Source organism: Haliotis asinina, chromosome 8 (assembly GCF_037392515.1).
Source record: "Haliotis asinina isolate JCU_RB_2024 chromosome 8, JCU_Hal_asi_v2, whole genome shotgun sequence".
NCBI classification, from domain to species: Eukaryota; Metazoa; Mollusca; class Gastropoda; order Lepetellida; family Haliotidae; genus Haliotis; species Haliotis asinina.
This window is the reverse complement of record NC_090287.1, coordinates 4,324,151-4,350,980: the sequence shown is the minus strand read 5'-3', so window position 1 is coordinate 4,350,980 and position 26,830 is coordinate 4,324,151. Positions and strand designations below refer to the sequence as shown.

Sequence of the window (26,830 nt, the reverse complement as noted above, 5' to 3'; positions counted from 1 at the left end):
TACCAAAGATCACCGCATGCCATTTTATCAGGGAAAGGTAAACGACACTCCAGTAGATGTGCTTAGAGACACGGGATGTAACGGTGTAATAGTGAGGAGGTCAATGGTAAAAGATGCATGTTTGACTTCAGAAACACAATCTTGTAAATTAGCAGATAGCAGGATCTTGACACTTCCGGTAGCATGGATTACTGTAAATACGCCCTTTTACACGGGTATGGTGAGAGCAGCATGTATGGACACACCAATCTGTGACTTAATATTAGGCAATATTCCCGGAGTTAGAGAGCCAGGAGATCCAGACTTGATGTGGGATAAGCAGGACATTAAAACAGTAGGTGCTGTAGAGACAAGGAGCCAGAGAAGAGTACGCCAAGTAGGCATGGAACCCTTGAAGACATTGGAACCTGTTGGGTTGACACTGAGTCGAGGTGAGTTCGTATCCCTACAACATCAGGATTCAAGTCTGAACAAAATAAGAAAATTAGTGGAAGAAGGTAAGATTAGGGAGACCCGACATAGTACTTCCTCTTACTTTGTGGAGAATGATATGCTGTATAGGAAGCATACTTCCAATAAAATGGACAATGGTAAACAAGTTGTACAGGCAGTAGTACCGGTTGGATTGCGCACACAGGTAATGAAGGTATGTCATGAAGCACTGATGGGTGGACATCTTGGAATCAAGAAGACTCTAGATAGGGTAATCTCACAGTTTTATTGGCCAGGAGTAATTGGTGATGTCAGAAGACATGTTCAGTCTTGTGATATTTGTCAACGTACCATGCCGAAGGGAAAGGTAAGGAAAATACCACTGGGACAAATGCCATTAATTGAAGTGCCATTTGAGAGGGTAGCTGTTGATTTGATTGGTCCATTGTATCCTGTCACAGACAAGGGTAATAGGTATATACTGACGGTGGTTGATTATGCAACACGATACCCAGAAGCAGTAGCTTTACCCAGAGTAGAGACGGAATATGTTGCCGAAGCTCTGTTCGAGATATTCAGTAGGGTTGGTATCCCCAAGGAGATATTAACAGACATGGGAGCCCAGTTCACGTCAGGCGTGATGAAGGAGGTAAGTAGACTATTGTCCATACATCAGCTTACTACTTCCCCTTATCATCCAATGTGCAATGGCCTAGTGGAGAAGTTCAATGGAACCTTGAAGACGATGCTGAAACGGATGTGTGCAGAACGACCAAATGACTGGGACAGGTATGTACCTGCTTTGTTATTTGCTTACCGAGAGGTACCTCAAGAGAGTTTGGGTTTTGCCCCATTTGAACTCTTATATGGACGCACTGTGAGAGGACCAGTACAGATTCTGAGGGAAATCTGGACAAGAGATATACCAAATCCAGAGGTAAGAACCACATATGAGTATGTGCTAGATCTTCAAAACCGTCTTGAGGAGACTATTCACGTAGCACAGCAAGAACTTCAAAAGAAAGCATGTAAATACAAAAAGTTCTTTGATGTGAAGTCCAAGCCAAGAAAAATGAAGGTTGGTGATAAAGTATTAATTCTGTTGCCCACTGATTCAAACAAACTGTTGCTGCAGTGGAAAGGGCCATATGAAATACTGGATACCTTTGGCATTGGCAATTACAGAATACAGGTTGGTAACAAGATTAAAACCTATCATGCCAATCTACTGAAAAGGTACATTGAGAGAGAGGAGGTCAAGGACACAGCTGTATGTGACGTCAGCATAGCTCAACTTGTGCATGTCAGTGCTGGTCTGGTGGATGTCAAGGCTGAAGAGGTGAGTATGTTAGACATAGCTTCACCTTCTTTAGTTTCTAAGGAAACGTATCAGGATGTAGACATTTCTGAAGATTTGACAGAGGAGCAACAAAATGAGGTGAAGGAGCTTATAAGTGAATTCAAAGATGTACTGAGTGATTTACCAGGGAAGGTAAATTGTATGGAATATAAGATCAAGCTGACATGTAATGAGCCTATACGATCCAAGCCCTATCCACTTCCTCATCATATGAGAGATGTTGTAGCCAAGGAGATACAGCTAATGTTAGACATGGGGGTGATAGAACCTTCTCAGTCACCATATGCATCCCCCATTGTACTTGTGAAGAAGCCTGACTCGACTTACAGATTTTGTACCGATTTTCGCAAACTGAATCAGGTGACCGTATTTGATGCCGAACCAATTCCATTAGCTGATTCCATCTTTGCACGGTTACGGAACTGTAAATATCTTACCAAAATTGATGTAAGCAAAGCATATTGGCAGATTCCAATGGAAGAGAGTAGCAAAGAACTGACAGCATTTATAACTCCGGATGGATTATACCAATGGAAGGTGATGCCATTTGGAGTAGTTAATGCACCTGCAGTATTTTCCCGACTGATGAGACAAGTATTGCACAACATACCAAATACAGACAACTTCATAGACGACATCATAGAAGGAACTGAGAACTGGTCACACCACATGGTAAGTCTGAGAGCAATATTTACGAGGTTAAGACAATTCCATCTTACAGCTCGACCTTCAAAGGTAAAAGTGGGATATGAACATCTGGACTTTTTAGGGCACAAGGTGGGTAGTGGTCTAATTCGACCAGAAGGTAAGAATGTAGAAAAGATCCTAAATGTGGAGCGACCTCAAACCAAGAAACAAGTGAGAGCGTTGTTGGGACTGACCGGGTACTACCGGAAATTTATCCCAAACTATGCAGCCATAGCAGTTCCGTTAACTGATCTCACAAAGAAAGGAAAGCCAAACAAGGTAATATGGACAGAAAGCCAGGAATTAGCTTTCACTACGTTAAGAACCCATATGTCAAGTTTTCCTATCTTGAAACTACCCGACTTGAAGAAACCATTCTTGGTAAGAACAGACGCTTCTGACGTTGGAATCGGAGCTGTACTGCTACAAGAACAGGAAGGTGAGCGATTTCCAATATTGTTTGTGAGTCGGAAGTTAGTAGATCGTGAGAGAGCGTATTCTACAATAGAAAAAGAGTGTTTGGCTATTGTGTGGGCAATACAGAAGTTAGAAAGATATCTGTATGGGAGAGAATTTATTTTGGAGACTGACCATCAGCCCTTAATATGGATGACCAAGGCAAAAATGACCAATGGACGAGTGATGAGGTGGGCCCTGACTTTGCAACCCTACAGATTTCTAATTCGTGCAATCAAAGGAAGTGAGAATGTTGGGGCTGATCTCTTGAGCCGGTGTTCACACTAGTCATACTATGTGTATGGTAGTGTGTAAATAATGTACTCTCTGCATATCCAGATTATTTGTCAGCAGTTATTTCTTATGTATTACTGTGCTATTGTACATTTAGACAATTGTGTTTTATGATATTTATGCATTAAAACAAACTTAAATGTGATCTTGAGTGTAATATATAATTGTACTTGTGTACAATTACTTGAAGAGGGGAGTGATGTCAAGATCACAGATGATTTCGTTTATATAATTAGTTTATGGTACTGTAAATAGATGTAGTATGGTATTGTTAGAGTGTGTTATATATTGTTGGGAGTTGTTGTTAGATTATGTTCGGTAATACTATGGGAACAGGGTTATGTTCAGGGAAGCGTGACCAGGTATGGCCAGAGAGCTGGGGTGTTAATTTGTAAACAATAGAGAGGTGTTGAGTAGCTTGGGTATGGGAGGTCAATATAAATAGTGAGGAAGGGTAGTAATCTGCACAGTCAGCCAGAATCACCACTGTGTTCACCTGTATGGGTTCAACTTTTGTATGGGATTGCATCTCACGCTGGCTGGCGTAAGTTTTTATTATCATTATTACTTTTGTATTTATTGATTGAGTAGATGTAGCAAGAAATTGTTTTACTGATGTAGTATTTCTAGATATATGTGCATATTGTAACACTATATAGCCACAAAGCCATTCAAAATTTGAATGTTATCGTTCCACAAAAACTGTTCCACTTTCAAATATGTAAATCGGAGTAAAGTACATGCATAAAGTATAAGACATTGACACATGTCTTACTGAGTAACTGTAGTTACTTATATTGTATTGTAGTGTCCCGGAACTGGCCGGTTATCCTTAAAGTAAGGAGAGGGGTATTATCTCCGCCTGTAAGGAGACAGACAAGAGTCTTCCCTGTTGTACAAGGAGCATGTATCTCCTAGTAATGTGAGATGTGGATGGCACAGCCATCAACCATTACACAGGCCCCTTAAACTCCGTGAGGGAAACCATCGCCTGGGTGTGAGGGATACCACACAAATACCATGACGTCACCAAGTGGAACCAAAGTGCACTGACATTCTGATTACATTGTAAAGAGAAAGTGTTCTCTCTGAGTGGAAAATTCCTTTATTGTTATTTAGTTCAATTGTTTAGTTTCTGATTGGGATTATATGTAATCATTATCTATATTAGTGAGGGTATTAGGATTTTAGTGTAGTTAGTAGTAGTAGTAGTATTATTAGAACTTTAGCAATATAAGTGGTAGACAGAACTGTATATGTAGCTAGGTTAGGTAATTAGATTAGTTAGTTGTATTTGCACCTGTAGAATTAGTTTAGTATAGGTATTGGGGTTACTTATATCTTAAGGGGAGGAATAAAGTTTTGCAAAACAAACTATTCTTCTGTTGTGGTTACTTTGGTATGTGACAGTAATGCCTCTATAGCTATTTGGGTTATCGATACTGCCGTGTTTATGGAGTGGGACAATAATACCGATTGTCAAGCTAGTTGGAAAAATACCATTATCGAAAATTATATTGAACAATAATTCTAAATACGGTGCTAAAATATCCGACGAATTCTTAATTAACTCGGGTATTATGTCATCGATGCCTGGTGATTTATTGGGTTTTAAACATTTAATGCTGTCCAAAATCTCGTCTCTACTGATAGGAGAATCCAGCATATCCTCTGTTAGCGCAAAGTTCGAGTCAGGAGATGTTGGTAGGTTTGCGTCCTCCAAAAGGCTATTCGTATTATTATCCGTATCCGTGTTGAAAAGATTACTAAAGTGTCGATGCCACTCATTCATACTAATATTGTTTTTGTTACGCTTTTCAAAGTTTTCAACTTTAGTCAAAACCTTTTAGAGTCCAATATGCTATTTTCTATGTCTAACCGTTTTTCTTTAAAGTAATCAAGTCGCTTTTGTTTACATACTGAATTATATTCTTTTCTAATTTGACAATTCTTCAAATGACCTCCTATCTTTCGATTTTCTAAACTTATTTAATAGCTTACAACGTTTAGTTTTAAGTTTCTCATGTGCACTGTTATACCATTTGTTTGAAATTTTCTTTGGTGTACCAATTTTTTCTTTCCATTTTTCATTTCTCCGCAGCTAAACAAAGAGCATTAGTGATATGTTTAATACTGTCACCAATATTTATGAATGCTTTATCAACTGAGTTATCAAGCTATGTTTGAACATGATCGGAAAACAGATTTCTCTAAATTGTTCAGCTTTATCGTTTTCCCAGAAAAAAATTATAAGCACTATTTGTTTTTGTGTAACATCCGTCAGAATATCTAACATGATCAGTCGTTACTGATAGTGTTATCGGCAAATGGTCTGACTCGATACGAGTTTGAATACTAAAAGCACCAACAAAGTCGAATAATACTGATGATGAGATAATGTAATCTATTAGCCTCGTACCATTCCTGCCTATATACGTAAAATCCCAGTTTCTGGCTCGCTTCCACATCGCCCGTTCATAATATGGATATTCAATGTAGAACATAGATCTAGTAAGGTTTTACCAAAATTGTTTAGAATTCTGTCGGTGGAAAAATGTTTTAGATTAAAAAAGTCTGTTTTAAAGTCCCAGCAGGATTCTTTTTGATTTTCTGTATATTCTAATAAATCATCCTCTTCAAAGTCCGTGTTTGTGCCAGTTCGAGCATTAAAATCTCCACCACACAGAATATAGACACCTGGTAGATGAGATACACCTTCTAATAATGATTCTTGAAATATAAGTATTCCATTTTTACAATGTGGATATAGTTTTTCGTACCATGTTGAGCCTTCTGGTAGAATGTATACACACGAGTAGAGGCTACCTCTGTCTAGACCAAATAATGCACGGTCAAATAATATAAAAACAGCGTTTTCCATTGTCCATTTCAGATATCAAACAGAATTGGTCACGTATCAAAACTAGTATCCCACCGGAAGGTCTTCCTATGTAGACATTTTATCTGCTGCTTTTACAATCACATCAAAACCAGGGAAAATATTACGGATATCAATGCTCTCACTCCAAGTTTCACTAATTCCAATAACATCAAATGTTTTAATATAATCAATAAAACCTTTATAAGATAATCTGTGTGTTATCCCACCAATGTTCCATAACACAAAGTTCACACAGTCCGATGTATTGTTAACACATGCGGACGTCACAACTTCCTGCTCCGGTCGTTTCCGATGCGCCGTAAAATGATGACGAGAATCGTGGCCTTGGCCCCCACCCCTGGTGAGGGTGTTACCTGGGAGGGGGACGCGAACCTGATCTGAGTCCACGACGGAGACGACCATGGCTACTACTACGCTCTGGCGAGGTGTTCTCTGCATGGTGTGAGGGAGACTGAGTGGGTGCAGGTGTGTCTGTTGTCTTCTCGGGGTCGTCCTATTGAGCTTCCATCAGTTTGTTACCCCTAAAATAGTAACGTATGTTGGGGTTTACACTGCGTCGTCGTTGAAATTCTTTAAATGTTTGCGTTGGTACGTTGTGAGGTAGTTAGCAATTCCCAACCCCTGGTCCTTCAAAACACTCCTCATTTTCATCGACTACCACTTATCCTCCCAATGACACATGCGAGGTATAATGGGCCTAGTCTTGCCACCCCTCTTAGTAGAGTCTATGTGCCCTTTCTATATTCCTCGGGACTGAAGGTGGGAGATTCTTCACTACCTTGGCCTTATTGGGAACTGACAAGACTTTGTCCTTACTGTCAGCGTGTCTCTCTTTGATCGCTCTCAGGCACATTATACAGCACTACATTGTTCCGTATGCTACGTTACTCATGATCCTCAAGTGTAGTGTCTAATTCCTACAAGTATTCCTCAATATCCACTGTCCTGTCATTCAAGGCCTCAATATCTAGTTTCATCACATTTTCCCCAGCTAGCACATCAAACTCAAGAGGCCCGGTCTCAGCACAAACCTCCACATATCGCACAAGGGAAGAAGACAAGATGAGATGTGTTGTGAAGAGTACTGCATAGAGAGTCAGTCTGCAGGGTACATCAGAGCTGGCGGTATACGGGGTGTAGGTGTCACAATGGCCGACCTGTCGGCTACCCCTCGGGTGTGTAAAGAGCCCGATCGTCGCTCTATTGAGCTCTAGGTCTATCATAGTTAAGTCATATATACATATGGAAATTAATTAAGCAACACCAAATTCAAAGACACATAAAAACTTAACAAAGTTTAACGAAGTAATTTTGATGATTGATTATTCAATTTTGATGTATTGACATACAGCATGAGCTTTTCATGGGTTGATATGACGCGCGTGAAGCTTGCACAGCGCACGTGCATTGCTTTAACCTCAACTTTCGAAAAATGCACTTTTTCCCTGGGGTGTTTACAAGCGCAGGTTGTCGATTGCATTCGGTTTTTCATTCATTTCAATGTCATGGCACGTAGGAAATTATCAGAGGCCACTCGTTGGCAAATAATCGGCATGAGGAATGCTGGTATGTCTCTAAGACAAATCGGGACTCAAATCGGACGACATCATTCCATAATTTCAAAACTTTTGAAAAAATACCGGGCCACTAATGAAGTTAAAGACCTGCCTAGACCAGGAAGACCCAGGAAGACCACAGTCCGGGAGGACAGAGCTTTACTGAGACTTGTACGGCGCAGGTCCTTCGACTCGAGCTCTCGGTTGAGACAGGAGTGGCTTCCAGGGAGACCCATCTCGAACAGGACTGTTCGGAATCGTCTGAAAGCTGCAGGATACCGGGCAAGGAGGCCAATCAAGCGACCCAGACTGTCTCCAGCCCATAAGGCAGCCCGACTGGCCTGGTGTAATGACCGTTTGCACTGGAACATTGCCTCTTGGAGGAAGGTCCATTTCTCAGATGAGAGCCGGTTCTTGCTGCACATGGTGGACGGTCGTACTCGGGTCTGGAGGCAGAGGAACACAGCAATGGCTCCACGGAACATCCAGGAGACTGTGGCCTTTGGGGGAGGTTCCGTTATGGTATGGGGGTGCATTTCCATGAACTGCAAGTTGGATATCATTACCATCCGTGGCAACCTTAACGGTGTTCGTTACCAACAGGAGGTTCTTGACAGGGCTGTGGTACCTCATTTTGAGAACCATCCTCTGGCAACGAGACCCATATTTATGGACGACAATGCTAGACCTCACAGGGCGCATGCTGTAAATGATTTTTTGCGGCAAAATGCAATTGACAGAATTCCATGGCCTGCCATGAGCCCTGACCTCAACCCCATTGAACATTTGTGGGACTTTATTGGCCGTCGTGTGAGGCAGAGAGACCCACCAGTCCATAATCTCAACGAATTGACGGCTGCCCTGCATGAGGAGTGGAACAGGATCCCCCAGAATCAGATCCGGAGACTCATCCAAGGAATGAGGAGGCGTCTGGAATCGGTGGTGCGTGCGCAGGGAGGACACACTAGATATTGATGAAAGTCGGTGTGCAGACTCTCAGATGACTGTTCTTTCTTTCCATGTGACATTTGTGTTAATACACCTGACAACAACGTCTGTGGATGAATAGTAAATTGTGTCCATTTTTTCATGAATTTAAGACAGTTTTAAGAATTTGGATTTCGTTGCAATAAAGCAAAGTCTTGATACTTTTTCCCTTTAAGTTGTTTGTCAGAGATCGTCTGTTGAATACAAAAGTGTCAAACTATATCAACCCGGCATATTTTGATTGTCAGAACACTTCAAAGTTGCTCCAATAGAAAAAATTGGGGTGTTGCTTGATTAATTTCCAGGTGTATAGATGCTCTAGTTCCTTATAAAGTAGCATTTACAGTTGATTGTCAAATATCACGCGGCAGACTGATAATTACCTTAGGCTAAATCTTCTCAGCTGCTGTGTTGCGTGACTGTGTTGATAGGGGCGTGTAACTCTAGTTATCAAGAAAGAAGTTATAGAACTATAACCCTTAAGCGTCAATGGCGAATCAGATCAGATCGGCAAGACGTCATATTTTTCACACACCTCAAATACAGCCTAACATTCTTTTTTAGATTATGAAACTATCACTATTACTTGCAAACACATTTCACCTGATAGTATATTCTCCTCATATGAATTACAGGTGTATGTGAAAGATGCTTTTAAGGAGTGAGTAAGTGAGTTTAGTTTTACGCCGCACTTAGCAATATTCCAGCTATATGGCGGCGGTCTGTAAATAATCGAATCTGGACCAGACAGTCCAGTGATCAAAAACATGAGCATCGATCTGTGCAGTTGGGAACCGATGACATGTGTCAAGTTGTCAACCAAGTCAGCGAGCCTGACCACCCAATCCCGTTAGTCGCCTTTTACGACAAGCACAGTCACCCTCTGTGGCAAACATGGGTTGCTGAAAGCCTATTCTACCCTGGGACCTTCACGGGTCTGTTTTTGAGGAAGTAACTATGAATACTCAAACAACGGCGTATAGTATTTCAATGGCGGATCAGAACACATCGGCGAAGTGACATATTTTTCACATACCTCAATTACACCCTATCAATTTTTAAGGCACAAAACTGTCACTATTACTTGCAAATACCTTTCAACTAAAGGTATGTTTTCCTTCTAAAAATTAAACGAATGTGTGAAAGAAGTTTTTATCGGCAAAATTTGGTCTATCTTCGCGGTGAATCGAGAATAGAAGCCAGTGAGCTATAATATACCGACTTGAAACTTTACTTCAAATCTACTGTCCTAATACGCACTCTAATACCAATTATTTGACATAAACTGAAGTGACAAAATAGTTAACCTATCTTCTACATGTAGGATTTCAGTTGTTACAACACTCAGCAAACTTAATCAGCTGTTGAAAATAAACCGGGCTGAATCATAAGTACTACGCTGCCACCATATTGGCTACACTGGTTACGTAACGACCCGAGACATACGTTCAGCGGCTTTACAAGGAGTTTCTTCTCCCCCTCTATATAGGCTCCCCGCTGATATCAACGATATAAAGTTTCTTTTCTATGTCTGTTCACTTTCCAGAAACATATATGGGTAGAATACTCAAAAGGAGACCTTCTTTTTTTCCACACATTGTAGTGATCTAGATTGGCCACATACTCTAGACTTGCATGGGCTCCAATCGGTAATATTTGTTTCAGGGTCTCTATGGAGGGCCAACAAAAGTCTTAACATTATATGTTCCACAGACCAAGGCATTTCACACAATGACGTCGCACGGGCAAAGACAGCCATAGTCGTGAGGGGACTGGCCATAACCTGGCCCTGTAGGTGAGCGGTTGGGACACAGTCAGTACAGTGGACGTTAAGGAGAGGGTGCTTGTACACAGGATCATTATCCTGAGGGGCGTGGCTATAGACGATGTGTAAGGGGTGTACACGACGTGTGTTAATGTCATCGTTGTTTACTGGGTGTGTCGACCCTGTCTGTATCTGACAATCCAGAACTTCTTGTCTTTTTTCGGTGTTCAAGGACAGATGTTCTCACAAGAAATATTGCAACAGGTATCGTTTGAAAAGCGTATTCCGATAAACCGGTATAGCGGTTTCACCCAATGAAACCTCCTCTTTCACTCTCAGGTGCACAGGCTACAATTTATTTGTTGTTGGCTGTTCACACTTACTTTGTTGAGAGCGAGCTGTAAGCCCCACGACCCCAGTGCCTATATTTTCTAAGCTCGCTTAGAACTAAGGTAGTCGTATGTGGCATACATTAACATTAAATTTCATAACGCGATCGTAGCGCTAAGGTGATCGTAACTCTCACACTTTAACAGAGACTTACGACAATCGTAGCGCTAAGGTGATCGTAACTCTCAAACTTTAACACAGACTTACGACAGCAGTAGCGCTAAGGTGATCGTAACTCTCACACTTTAACACAGGCTTACGACAATCGTAGTGCTACGATCGGGTAGTGAAACGGGCCTCTGGTTTTGAATCAATAGACGCTTTACCTGGTTTACCACTGGTTGCAGCACACAGCAAATATCAGCTGTTAATGTCAAATATTTGGGTACCGATGTCTTGTCAAACACAGTGGAAATATGTAAGTCAACGATGGGTCCTGGGTCTCTTAAAGATCACATATACTCAAGGCACACATCCTTTCACACCTCATTGTAGTGAACATTTCGGTATATGATCATTTGTGCGAATGCTCGGCAAAGAATGATTGGAGACAAATCAAGACGGACTAAACGGGAACATAAGAAGAAGAAAAATATTCTGTTGAAGTGTCACATGTTCTGGCACAGAATTTATAGTTGTATTATACTGCAATAAAACAGCAGCCGGTCAATTAGCCTACATTATACTAGTTTACTTGAAGATATATCTAAATATGAAAGTGAATAAAATAGTTAAAACTTTATTTACGTAAGTACAGACTGATACATACATACATGTACACACATATCCAACCCCCACCAACCAACAAGCACCCACCCACAGCCTCCCCTACCAACCCCAAGTCTAAGTAAACTTAGTCGGTATTATTCGGTATTACATGCATTCGTTACACACCTTGCTGAGTCTAACAAACCCAAGTAGGTAACCTTTGAGACTGCCCAATCAGAACACAGCTTACCAAATCGCGAAAGTGGATAATCGCACATATCTTTTGAACCTTTACCTCGAAAAGGTTTGTACCGGAACGATTAAGAATGCTTTTCTCATTGCGATGGCTTCCGGGTGATGCCGATGGAGCACGTCACAACACTGAATAAACAGTCGTTGAAAACAGCGTTTTTGGCAATATTCAAGGATGTCAGTTTGCAGGAAATATTAGCTAATGGTAACAAGGTCAACAGAAAGCCCTGACCGTGTATACTGCAGGTCAGATATATGTGTTTTATTGTGGACTTTCATTTGTTGAGGGGTCAGTGACTGTGGAAATTTCGTAAGTCGCCTGGTTGGTTAAATCCGTTCGACCGTTTCACGTACTAGTATTATTGACGGTCATAGGTCACTCAAAGGTTAGCTGACACGGGTTTGTTAGGCTTAGTGCATGAATGTAACGAGTAATACTGGGACTATACTTAGACTGCACACACCTGCACGGACGCACGCACACGCACGCACACACATACGCACATACAGATACACAATGGTAGAGTGATGCTGAGTACAATTGTCCCCAACCCAACCCATCCACCCATACCTACATACATACTTACATACTGCAGTTATGCTGGATACACGGACATATACTGAATACAACAGGTAATATAAGTAAATAGTAAAATATACTGACGTGCTTGGATATACACACCCACATACCTATCAAACAATGCATAACATTGATGATGATATAAAGTTTACGGCGCGTGTACAGGCAGGTTTGTGGCAGAGGGGCAAGTAGGGCTCCAAGGAGGTAAACTTACATAGGTATTCAAGCAAACCCACAAGTTATTTTCCACGGCCTCGTAAACCTACGATCTCGTAACTTTTCTCCTGGCATTCGTACCTCTCATACTGTAACATAGGAGGCGCCAATACTACGAGAAAACTTACGAGATCTTAGGCTTACGAGAGTTTTGTGAAACGGGGCCCAGGTTGGCGTTGACAAGGAATCAATAATCCCAGTCGCTTGCCACACGATTCCATCAGACGCAGATGTTTCTCCAACACTTGTCTTGTACAATTAGAAGACGCTGGGACCGTCCAGTATCACGGGCAGTTTTGCTTTACCAAGAATAGAGGGAATTACGGTAATCGAGCTGGCAGTGGGTTTTACAGGTAATACCTAGCGGGCAGAAGAGACAAACAAAGAACATGGACTGGGTCTTGGAGCTGTCCGGGAAGTAGCATTACAACATCTGAATTATACAGACACGGCGGTATTGGGTTACTGCGATTAGCCTCTACCATACCGACGACAGTCAACGAGGTTTAGGATTGTATCTCTGTCTAGCCGGCCGTACGTAGGTATAAGACATGTGAATATGCCATCCTTTTTATCAATACATGACAACATGCACGGCGAAAAGAAGATTTTCAATGGGACTGAAATGGCAGATTGTGGGCACACATGGAGCTGATTGTGAGTATGTCATTCAAGTCAATCGGGCGCCAGCGAGGCTACTGACACTCTGGCATCACTAGAGTGACCTGGAAACACCAACAAACAGGTGCTGCCAAAGATCGGATAAGGCCGTTACGTGAGGTGTGAACCCTTGGCCACTAATGCTCGCTTGAATCAGCTGTTGGTGCCCAACTGACGTCCGTGTCCGCAGAAGCTATAATAATATTAACTTCAAGTCGTTGTTTATATGAAATGTTTATAATTACAGAAGTCCCGGACACCAGGCTGCTAATGTAATACCCCTGAACGAACGTGCATGATAAACCCTGGGAATCCCTGTGGCAACACGCGCGTTCATTTGGCATGGCAGTACGAGTGAAAATGTCACTGGGGGAAAATGACACACACTGCATCTGTGATCGCAAACCCAGGGGCTGTCTTGATGGTCTTAAACTAACGCTTAGTCTCTGAATATAAATAATATGGACAGTATCAAATAAACCAGTTTAAATTGAAAAGGAACGTCTGGGAGACCCGAAATTCAGCCTGGACCTGAGGAAATGTAGACATTCTTCATTGGTCTAGCGACTGTGACACAGACTATTGGCGGTTTCTGTGGACCAGGTAGTGGGACTATACGCCGCTTCCAGTAACTTCTGGTCACATGAGGATCAAATTATATCTGACATGATTTTCGGAGGCTGTTATTACTGAACGTCCTCGGGTACACGGATTCCCAGGTACTAAATTCCAATCTGTTTTCTGTCCACATCTGAGATCGTGTTAACGTGCCTGTACTGTGAGATGTCTACAAGCTTGTTTACTCTCACCACTGTTGAGACATGCCAAACAATGTGACGTCATCGCATTGTGTTCTCGCATTATGTCGAAGTGAAAGTTCGCTTTATGCCTTCATTGTATATTTTGATGCCGTTCTGCAGAAGTAACAAATAGTTATGTTTATATGAAAGTAAAAGTCTTTGTTACATCGCAGTGGCAGTGGTCTCTTAGTTGACCCTTGTGATCCAACTGAATCGAGTGAGTGAGTGTGGCCTTTAGCAATATTCAATAAATATCACGGCGGGGAGTAAAGGACTTCATACATTGTACACATGTTTGGAATCGAACCCGGATCTTCGGTGTGACGAGCGAACGCTTAACGAAATCTTGAAGACATTCTCTACAAACCGTATGTAGTATCCTGCAAAGCCTAGAAACTTTCTTACATGGAAAGAGCTCGTAATTCATGGCCAGTTTTATATTACTTCCAGTTTTGTAGGATCTGGTTGAACTCCATCATCGGAAAAGACATGTTGTCAAGTTCAACCTGATAATATCCACATTCTAGGTCCAAGGTTTTTCAGAAATGGCCTTCACACATTGTACACATGTGGGGAATCGAACCCATGTCATCGGCGTGACGAGCCTGCTTTAACCACTAGGCTACCCCATCTCTCCTCTCCCCGATGACAACGACAAGGGGCTACCAGATCGCGGCGTTACAAAACCATGCAAAACGCTAAGATATAGTTTCGGAAGGCGTGTCAGACAGAGGTTCACGTCTAACAAAGGTTGCCATCTGTTACAGAATATATAAAACTGTTTCATTTCTAACTTCAGGGTCAACTTATAATTAATTAGACGTGGAATCCTACTCTAAAAGCTGAATAGTATGCTACAGCCCCTACTGTGTTAGTCTTAGCTTGTCATACAGACAACTATATCCAACAAAGCCCATGAAAGTATAGAAGATGTAGCAAGTCTAGATTTCCACAGCTAAAAGTGAAGAAAGTCCCTGAACTCCTTTTTGTCTTATAATTATTAATTAAAAAATGTTATTTTCTGTTAAATATGTTCATTTTCAGAGACTAGCGGTCAGTCTATAGTAGTCTATACGCTTTTTTCGTATTCTACAAGCCCTCACCAAAATAGTTTGAAATTCAGTTGTCTAGACTGACAAACTGTAGGTCAGTATTGTATCCATTTGACCGCTACATCGCTGTCCAACTGAAAATATGTATATATGAACACGCTAACACTCACCTATCTGCAACATGTCACCTCTCCGTCAGAAGGCTCATTTTGGTATCTCTTATACAACAGACAGTACTGCGACTAGCATCCACTATAGAAACTACAGGATCCTATCTCGGCAGCGTGGTTGCGGTTTGAGAATCAACTATTATCCCATTCAGCTAAGAGTTACCATGGGAGCAAAGATATATAGTAGCTGTTGCAACATCTAGCCCTGTAACGAGCTTGGCTATCTGAGTTTGGTATGACGACGCCGGTTGTGCTCAAGTCGGTGTGCGGAGTATGTGAATTGGCCTCCTTTTTTTTATCACATTGATCTTGTCGTGGTATTCCCATAAAGAAGAAACGAGAACTGGCAGACATCTCGCGGGAACACATGTGACAAGCACGATCTGTGCACACACCGACATACTGTCAGGCGCGACTGCCATGTTTTGTTTGCGCGACAATGTCAAATCGGAAAACAGACGGAAATCTAATCAAAGCCTGCCCTGAAGGTATTTGTAAATCAAAATACTCACCCAGAAATTACCAAGCATACATAACTTAATGCCGACTGAGAAAGCTTTAGTTTAGGCATTATGAAAACTATTTGGGCCTGGTGAATAACCTGTCCCTATCCGTGCCTCCTGTTGAGAGAACGCTATGGTCTGTTTTGTTACCCTCTTCTGTTACGTTTTACTAAGATTTTGTAACTTCATTTTTTATGTTTTTGAGCGTCAGGAAACACAAGGAAAACTTCCTGCCTTTACATCACTGGTGACAAAAGATGAGCAATCTAGTATCGTATCCGCAAGCAGCAGATTCTGGTGCGGCAAGGGACATAACCATGCTTTTTGTTTTGGACAAAATGGCAATAAGTCAAGATAGTGTATGCACATAAGGTGTTGGACTGGCGATACAAATCTGGATGATATTTGTCGAAGGAGATGTTATAAAGTTGTTGGAGATCCACGACGAAAATAAGATTCTTGTCCGTAGAATGACTTTAAATACTTATCTCTGCGTCAGAGTGTCATCATTGGGGTGAACATTGGGGTGAACAAAATGTCTCACGTACAAAAAGACGAATAGAACTTTGGGATAACACTTCGTCATTCCACAGGCATTAGAAATATCTTATGGTTCTTAAAAGGGTTGTATCACTATATATATTCTGTCATGATAAGAGTCTGACCTTTCTACACACAATATATATGGAACCCTCCGAGACTTTAAAATCAAGGGAACATGCCTACAGTAGGCGTCAAACCCACACTGTATGACGCGTTTTGATCATTACCACGTACAACGGAACCTTGAATGTATTTCTTATAAAGAACTGACAGACGTGTCAGAAGTCCGACAGAAGTCGGACGTGTTGTATTCAGTATACTAGTATTGAGTTTAAAGCATTCCATTATCGATACACTTAGAGTCATTGCCTCTAATTCTCAAGCGAATGAAACGTCACGTTTTTGTCTGTGACTTCTCCAGAATTCATTGCGGAGTAACTCAAACTGAAACATACAAATGGAAACGAGGACAGTGACTCCATTCATCAACTTAACACGAGATGAAACCCGTCTGGCTGGGGAAACCGTGCAAAGACATATATATATTGTGTTTCCTGCAGCCTAAGATTATGTCTGCTGCTAGGCAAACAGTTTCTCAACACTCCACGCAATATTAACGTATAGTTTACGGCAAAGTATTTTAATGCAAAGAAACCGGCTTATCTGTATTCTAAATTCTCTGAGAGAACGCAGTTTAACACTACTGGGTGTATCTCCTAAATATATAACATGGATCTTTTCGAAAGTAAACAAGCATGTTTTCGTACAGTAAGTATCAAATATTTGAAATATATAACTACAATGTGAGAGGGGTGGACAAGTGTTATTTCTAAAATAGTCTTGATGTGAAAGCAAACAGTGTTTGGTCAAATAATGTATTTCCTCAAATGATCAGCTAGATTTCTTTCACTGGACTAATTAATGCTCGAGTCAACAAGAGTCACACTCCCCATGCATTCGTGGCAAATGACGTCCCGTGCAATTCCCCGTTTTGGATTCTACTCTATGTTCCTTTGTTTTAGGTGATCAAATGTCTACATTGTGTCGAGCAGCACAGTCCTAACCAGGATGGGGCTACTTCCTTTTATCTACTTGTTGATGCCGACTCCCCGATTAATAAACGTAACCAGTGATGGAATACCCTCTACTTCTAGAAAAGAAAAACTTGTGGCTATTCAAAGAGATTATTGCTTTTGCTTATATGCATGTACCAAATGATTTGTTGTCGGTAATCTTGACAGTCAGCAAACTTCAAAAGATACTAAACAAAATCCATGCTTGACTTAGAAGACAGCCGGCAGCTATCTCTCTGCGCAAAGGAGATGTGACATGATTCATCATATTTTAAAAACTTCATTCATTAAATTACAGGTTTTTCATCTACTGCACTTATTAACGTGAATACTTCTTATAAAATCATGATTCATTAAGAAACAAAATCCCGAAACCTTGGACAAGTATGTAGCATACTTACATAACTATGCCAATCAATAATTAAAGCCATGACATGGCTTGTATTAGGCGCGTCTGTTTATAATTCAGAATGTTGACAAACAACGAAAAAATTCCAGTCACGTGATACGCCCGTATAGCACGGTGTAGTAGTAAGTGTTCGTTATACAACACCGCGGGGGAAGTACACACTGCATCGTAGTCTGTTTCACAGCCCCTGAACCACACTATTTCCCTTACAGCCTTGTCCTCCCCGCCGTGCTAAGGCTCTGGATAAAGCCAGTCTAGATTTCCAATTTCTGAATCTCTGGTAGAGCTTGGCCCCCTTTTCAATTTAAATAGTTTTTTTGTTTTTTTTTGTTACAATCAAAATAATATACCGTCAGAGACTATAAGCATTAGTCTAACTGCATCGGAATATGGAGCTTATTATTAAATCTACTTCGTGGCGCTATGTGCAAGTTCATCGCTTCGATAACTCTGCCCATTGCAGGATAAACGTATAAACGTAGTTCAGGATGTGAAAAGAATCCTCCCTAGACATTACAAGAGAAAATGCTCAGTAATGTTTCTTTATATTGCTATACTATTGCAATAAATATATTCTCCTTAAAGTGTCCCATCTGAAATCATTTCTCAAAAGAATGTATAGTCTCTGTTAACTAAACACAAGCTGACGTAGTTTCGGTCTCTTTTAATAACTGGCAAGAAACTTGAAACACGGATCAAGTAACAGGAGCGGAAAAGTCTAAATCAAAGTGAACGAATTTGGTAGTCACTGTATTTTGCACTGCGCATTTACCAAGGGAAGTCAGTTGCTAAACTATCGTTACTCAGCCACCCAATCGATGCATCGATGGTTTTTCGTTTCTACCATCGATTAACTGCTCATGGAGACTCGACAACTGCAATGCATCGATAGTTCGATGCGTCGTTACAGCCCTACAAGGGGCCGATACAGGAGGTCGGAAGGTCGTCACTCTGGCCTGACACCGCACAAACGTACGATGTGGGAATGACTTCATCTGGACGAGTACAGGACTGTAGACTTCCTTGATGACGGTCGAATACTTGGGGTTTTAGGAATTGTCTGGGCGGCAACATCTTACCTTGTTGGGTGGATTACGTGTGGTGCACATGTACCCGCTGGATCCCTCTTCTGGAATGCCGTTCGAACTTCTTGTCAGTGTAGTTATGTCTTCTGGAAATGGCAGACTATATCACACCATTGTAGCCATTGACAGTAGCCATTGGTCAACATCGCAGCTTGTTAATTAACAGCTTGAAAGAAGCACCATACTGTAATAAAATAGGCTGACGTGAGATCAGCGTTCGTTGAAACAACGCCTGGTGGCCATATTATGTCGAGTCCTAAGACTGTGTGTACACAGGTGTGTGCGAGCCTCTGGGAGGCATAATGACATCAGTATAAGCCGCCAGGACGCCACAGGATCCCGCACACAGCCGCCTTTGTTTCATATCTGTGATAATTTTCAAGTTTTAGATGATGAGGAGAAGTTCGCTTTTATTATGTCCAATGATGATCTGTTGTTTTTAACAGCCCAAACCTGCAAACTCTTACTTGAAAAGCGCAAGTCTATTTTATTTAATGCTTAGATTTATCTCTGTGATGTCACTCTTGTTCATTCTACGGTTTTTTTTAGTCTCTCATAACCCGATATGGGTGGCTCGGTATGCATTTTATTATACCTGTATATATGTATGTATTCATGTTGTATACGAGGTGAAACCGAAACATAATGATGATGATGATGATGATGATGGTGATGATGATGATGATGATGATGATGTCAGTTCCCTTCAGCGGTCCAACTAATTAATTTGTTGACAAGGCTCGGTGAATAATAGTCAATCTCTCCTTCTTAGTGTGAAAAACATTCAGTAGCAGAGACAGTTTGGTCACCTTTAAATGACAAATCATAGCTCTCTACATTTAGTCCCTGAAATGAATGTATTTCATAGAAAAAGGATGGTAGATTACCATAATGAAATATAATACTAACAATACAACATCTTTGTTTTCAGAGACTCCTGAAATCTAGACTTCAGTATGGGAGGTGGTGCTACATATACAATTTCTTTATTGTCACATATGGGAAGTTTCGGTGACGATGCCAAAACCATTATCATGCAAACGATGTTCTTCACACCAGCTTGTCAATGCCACTCAAGGAAATAGTCTAGACTTGCCAAACCAATGAAGGTGACTGCTGATGCTGGCGTGAACGTTGTCAAAACAAAGAGTTTGCTGCTGGGAGTAGAAGGTGGTAACTTCAGAGTACCTTCTTTAAGTAACATTTAGAAGTTAGCATGAAGAGGATGAAAACTTTTATGGATAGACAGCTTCTTTCTTGCAGTGGATGTGACGTCTCGGTGTGGAGTCTAACACCGTTATCAAGCATCCATTGCAAGAAAGAAGTTGTCTACCCATAAGAGTCTTCGTTCTCAACTTCAGAGTACAATGAGAAAGAGATCAGTGGGCGTCTGATTACCATTAATGGTTTATGTAACAATTTATCTCTAATGTTAATCTTGGTAACTGCTGGTCCGAGGAGGATGTTGGTGAAATATTCCATTTTCAGTTTTGGAGTGTGTTTATCCTTGAATTTTGCTATAAGTAGACTTCTGGGTGAATGAGGTTCTTGGGAGGCATTTAGAAGTCGGTATTCTAATATACGACAAAATGTTATAGATGTCAACTTCCTCTTTACTGTATTCACTTATTGTGAAAACAATAAAGATGAAGTCGACATCCATAATATTTTGTCGTACATTCTGGGCGAATGTTGGCTATATGAGCCATGGCTCTGAGGGAGGATTTGTTCTTAGTACAAAAATCGACTTGATATTTTGATGGACGGTTTCGGGTATAACAAGAAGAAGCGCTTAGAAGGAAAAGATGAATGGCACAGCAGCATGGCGTTGTCGTCACACAGGTTGCTAAGCAACTATCACTACTGATGCTGATGGTTGTCTTCAGAGAAGAAGGAAGGGACACACCCATCAGTCAGATACAGGAATGATTGTTGTGCATATCATCACAACCTCTACGAAGAAAAGAGCCAGTGAGGAACTCACCACCATCCCACAGATATTTACATTTACACCCTAATTAGTCCAACACAGTTAGTAACTATGCTGATTGGATTAAGAGAGGTCAGTGTGGGAACACTTAAGTGTTCGAGAGCCACACTGTGAAGAGTCATCAACAAGGTGTCCAAGAGCGGTCGTCGAGGTTTGCTCTCGGGTGGTAGTTTAGGATGGTGCACAGGAGACAGGGAAGACAAGAGTCGGTGATAGAGGCGAAGACAGCAGTACCTATGGTTTATTGTTGTTTGGCTGAATGACGGTCGAAATGGTATATACAGTGGTGAACATGTGACAGAACGCACATCGGGACTGAGTGGCCAATGATCCCGAGGTGGAGACCCTTTCTGCCACTTACATACATTCAGAAGTCCGACGGGGATTCTTTATTGTCGACGTAGTCGCAGATGGGGCGACGGCCTTGACCGAAACCCCGACTAGACGCACAATCCGTCCACTTCTGTCGATGATCTGGTTTCCGTGGTTGGTCTCGCCGGTTGGTCTCGCTGGTTGGTCTCTCCGACTGACCATATCAGTCAGGTTTTTATACACAGGGCCATTACGTCACATTGTGCAAGGTCACTGGCCCATGCACATGTACATACGTAAGATTCGCCGACGTAGGGAAGTGTTGATTGGCATGTATTGATAGCGTTAGAGAATTAAGGGTCCTGCCCGGAGGGGGTTTATAATAAGAGGGGATACACCGAATGTTTGCTGAATACAGTACACAGACATAGGGGATTGAATTTCGGTGCACTTTGGACTTATATTGAAACAAATAGATCGTTTGAATAAATGAAGTTTTAAGGAAACTTATTGAAACGATCTAGTGTATGCCAAAGGCATGACAACACAGGGGCCACTGTAGAAAGGGCCACTCCGGGAATAAATCACCCAGAACAAATGTACAATACAATACACTCTCCTATTGGACACTGTATTGTACATTTTTCTGGGGTATCATACACGGCATAGTATTGTGCGGTTCCACATTACTGTGTAACGTCCAGCTTTAAACCCAGGCGAGACAGACAGATTGTACCGTCCACAATAGACTAAGACTTAGTCTCTGAATATAATATTATATAATTTTGATAGTAACAAACCCATTATAACTGAAAAGTAGCCGCAGGGAGACCAGAGATTCAGAACCTCGGGAAATCTAGTCTTGCTACATTTAAGCTTGGCTTGGCATTAGGCAAAATAATGTGGTTCTGGGACTGTGAGTCGGACTACGTTCACAATATCGTGGTCGTTACTGTATCACATATTCATACAAAGAGCGACCATAATGTTCTCCTTTCCAGGATCGTTACTGTTTAATTCGGAAAATAAATACCCACATTCCCACCAAAACGGATAAAAAAGATCAGTTTCTGAAGTTTAATCGGGAAAATGTCAAACTCAGGGGTTGTAAAATATCACCCCCGATTCCCGTGAACAAGTGGTGCTGTTTCATCCCCGACCCCATGTGGGTCACAGACTGAGTGTCTTCCTTCATCAGACACTTGTGCCTGCGCATTTCACTGAACGAACCATTAGCAGTGCAAGCACAGCAAACTCTTGATATCCCCACGCAGCTCATCAAAACGTTATCAGACATTGTGATGGATGCGCTTTATCTGTGTTTGGAGTTTCACCACATGTGGCGACGGAACACTTATTTCAACCTTTGCCACGATCAAGATCCATTTCATACGTGATCAAAATAGAACTTTCCATGAATATTTATCTGCAAGGCATCGGAAGTGTCGACGTGGGTTTTTTTTCCAAATAAGCGAGCAGGGTCTGTTGTAGAATGTACCATGAATGGCTCAGAACACTTTATCTTCACCTGCAGTTGTTTCTACGCATCGTTTGTATGTGTAAACGTTACTCTGCAGATTTCTTATGAACAAAAGCTTTGCATAGTGTAGGTAATACATCTAATAGTGTAGGTAATACATCTAGACTAAAAAGGTGCTATCGCTGCCTGTCCGACAGGCAGTCACGACTTCTCCATATATAAAGTGATTTCAAATCCATCAGCCGAAACCTATCTTGTTTATTGCCTCGTCTCCTTGGTTTCCACCAGACACGTGCAGTCATTGATCACTACCGCCGATGTGCGAAAGTTCCATTCTTTTTGTCCTCAATAGAACTCCATTATGTAGTCTTGCTCCAAGGCTGTACTGAATGATACATGACTGTACAGGGGTGGGTGCTAACTCCGTCCTTATTGTCAATAAGGCAGACAGGTGTGGATAAGTGGACAGTACAAGGACATGAGTGGGTGGTAATTTCGTCCTTATTGTCATTATTACAGACAGGTGTGGATAAGTGGACAGTACAAGGACATAGGTGGGTGTTAATTTCGTCCTTATTGTCATTATTGCAGACAGGTGTGGATAAGTGGACAGTACAAGGACATGGGTGGATGTTAATTTCGTCCTTATTGTCATTATTACAGACAGGTGTGGATAAGTGGACAGTACAAGGACATGGGTGGGTGTTAATTTCGTCCTTATTGTCATTATTACAGACAGGTGTGGATAAGTGGACAGTACAAGGACATGGGTGGGTGGTAATTTCGTCCTTACTGTCATTATTACAGACAGGTGTGGATAAGTGGACAGTACAAGGACATGGGTGGGTGTTAATTTCGTCCTTATTGTCATTACTACAGACAGGTGTGGATAAGTGGACAGTACAAGGACATGGGTGGGTGGTAATTTCGTCCTTATTGTCATCATTACAGACAGGTGTGGATAAGTGGACAGTACAAGGACATGGGTGGGTGTTAATTTCGTCCTTATTGTCATTATTACAGACAGGTGTGGATAAGTAGACAGTAAAAGGACATGGGTCTGTAGCAGTGTCGTCCTTATTGTCATTATTGCAGACAGGTGTGGATAAGTGGACAGTACAAGGACATGGTGTGTGTGTGTGTGTGTTAATTCCGTCCTTATTGTCATTATTGCAGACAGGTGTGGATAATTAGACAGTAAAAGGACATGGGTGGGTGGTAATTCCGTCCTTATTGTCAATAAAGCAGACAGGTGTGGATAAATGGACAGTACAAGGACATGGGTGGGTGCTAACTCCGTCCTTATTGTCATTATTGCAGACAGGTGTGGATAAGTGGACAGTAAAAGGACATGGGAGGGTGTTAATTCCGTCCTTATTGTCATTATTGCAGACAGGTGTCGATAAGTGGACAGTACAAGGACATGGGAGGGTGTTAATTCCGTCCTTATTGTCATTATTGCAGACAGGTGTGGATAAGTAGACAGTAAAAGGACATGGATGGGTGTTAATTCCGTCCTTATTGTCAATAAAGCAGACAGGTGTGGTTAAATGGACAGTACAAGGGCATGGGTGGGTGCTAACTCCGTCCTTATTGTCATTATTGCAGACAGGTGTGGATAAGTGGACAGTACAAGGACATGGGAGGGTGTTAATTCCGTCCTTATTGTCATTATTGCAGACAGGTGTGGATAATTAGACAGTACAAGGACATGGGTGGGTGGTAATTTCGTCCTTATTGCCAATAAAGCAGACAGGTGTGGATAAATGGACAGTACAAGGACATGGTGGGTGCTAACTCCGCCCTTATTGTCATTATTACAGACAGGTGTGGATAAGTGGACAGTACAAGGACATGGGTGGGTGTTAATTTCGTCCTTATTGTCATTATTACAGACAGGTGTGGATAAGTGGACAGTACAAGGACATGGGTGGGTGGTAATTTCGTCCTTACTGTCATTATTACAGACAGGTGTGGATAAGTGGACAGTACAAGGACATGGGTGGGTGTTAATTTCGTCCTTATTGTCATTACTACAGACAGGTGTGGATAAGTGGACAGTACAAGGACATGGGTGGGTGGTAATTTCGTCCTTATTGTCATCATTACAGACAGGTGTGGATAAGTGGACAGTACAAGGACATGGGTGGGTGTTAATTTCGTCCTTATTGTCATTATTACAGACAGGTGTGGATAAGTAGACAGTAAAAGGACATGGGTCTGTAGCAGTGTCGTCCTTATTGTCATTATTGCAGACAGGTGTGGATAAGTGGACAGTACAAGGACATGGTGTGTGTGTGTGTGTGTTAATTCCGTCCTTATTGTCATTATTGCAGACAGGTGTGGATAATTAGACAGTAAAAGGACATGGGTGGGTGGTAATTCCGTCCTTATTGTCAATAAAGCAGACAGGTGTGGATAAATGGACAGTACAAGGACATGGGTGGGTGCTAACTCCGTCCTTATTGTCATTATTGCAGACAGGTGTGGATAAGTGGACAGTAAAAGGACATGGGAGGGTGTTAATTCCGTCCTTATTGTCATTATTGCAGACAGGTGTCGATAAGTGGACAGTACAAGGACATGGGAGGGTGTTAATTCCGTCCTTATTGTCATTATTGCAGACAGGTGTGGATAAGTAGACAGTAAAAGGACATGGATGGGTGTTAATTCCGTCCTTATTGTCAATAAAGCAGACAGGTGTGGTTAAATGGACAGTACAAGGGCATGGGTGGGTGCTAACTCCGTCCTTATTGTCATTATTGCAGACAGGTGTGGATAAGTGGACAGTACAAGGACATGGGAGGGTGTTAATTCCGTCCTTATTGTCATTATTGCAGACAGGTGTGGATAATTAGACAGTACAAGGACATGGGTGGGTGGTAATTTCGTCCTTATTGCCAATAAAGCAGACAGGTGTGGATAAATGGACAGTACAAGGACATGGTGGGTGCTAACTCCGCCCTTATTGTCATTATTGCAGACAGGTGTGGATAAGTGGACAGTACAAGGACATGGGAGGGTGTTAATTCCGTCCTTATTGTCATTATTGCAGACAGGTGTGGATAAGTGGACAGTACAAGGACATGGGAGGGTGTTAATTCCGTCCTTATTGTCATTATTGCAGACAGGTGTGGATAAGTGGACAGTACAAGGACATGGGAGGGTGTTAATTCCGTCCTTGTTGTCATTATTGCAGACAGGTGTGGATAAGTAGACAGTAAAAGGACATGGATGGGTGGTAATTCCGTCCTTATTGTCAATAAAGCAGACAGGTGTGGTTAAATGGACAGTACAAGGACATGGGTGGGTGCTAACTCCGTCCTTATTGTCATCATTGCAGACAGGTGTGGATAAGTAGACAGTAAAAGGACATGGATGGGTGGTAATTCCGTCCTTATTGTCAATAAAGCAGACAGGTGTGGTTAAATGGACAGTACAAGGACATGGGTGGGTGCTAACTCCGTCCTTATTGTCATTATTGCAGACAGGTGTGGATAAGTGGACAGTACAAGGACATGGGAGGGTGTTATTTCCGTCCTTATTGTCATTATTGCAGATAGGTGTGGATAAGTAGACAGTACAAGGACATGGGAGGGTGTTACTTCCGTCCTTATTGTCATTATTGCAGACAGGTGTGGATAAGTGGACAGTAAAAGGACATGGGAGGGTGTTAGTTCCGTCCTTATTGTCATTATTGCAGACAGGTGTGGTTAAATGGACAGTAAAAGGACATAGGAGGGTGGTAATTCCGTCCTTATTGTCATTATTGCAGACAGGTGTGGATAAGTAGACAGTAAAAGGACATGGATGGGTGGTAATTCCGTCCTTATTGTCAATAAAGCAGACAGGTGTGGTTAAATGGACAGTACAAGGACATGGGTGGGTGCTAACTCCGTCCTTATTGTCATTATTGCAGACAGGTGTGGATAACTGGACAGTACAAGGACATGGGAGGGTGTTAATTCCGTCCTTATTGTCATTATTGCAGACAGGTGTGAATAAGTGGACAGTAAAAGGACATGGGAGGGTGTTAATTCCGTCCTTATTGTCATTATTGCAGACAGGTGTGGTTAAATGGACAGTAGAAGGACATGGGTGGGTGCTAACTCCGTCCTTATTGTCATTATTGCAGACAGGTGTGGATAAGTAGACAGTAGAAGGACAT

General features: G+C 41.8%; 1 protein-coding gene across 2 annotated transcripts in view; it reads right to left on the bottom strand.

The window, feature by feature from the left end:
• Positions 1 to 26,830, bottom strand: part of LOC137293932 (uncharacterized) — a 50,377-nt gene that overhangs the window by 17,931 nt on the left and 5,616 nt on the right. Inside the window, exon 1 of one of the 2 annotated variants that reach the window (XM_067824797.1) lies at positions 15,268 to 15,355. The exons of the other annotated variant lie outside the window; for it this stretch is intronic. The gene's annotated coding sequence lies outside the window, so the exon portion shown is untranslated. Of the gene's footprint in view, positions 1 to 15,267; positions 15,356 to 26,830 lie in introns of those variants that run through there. 2 annotated transcript variants of the gene reach the window in all.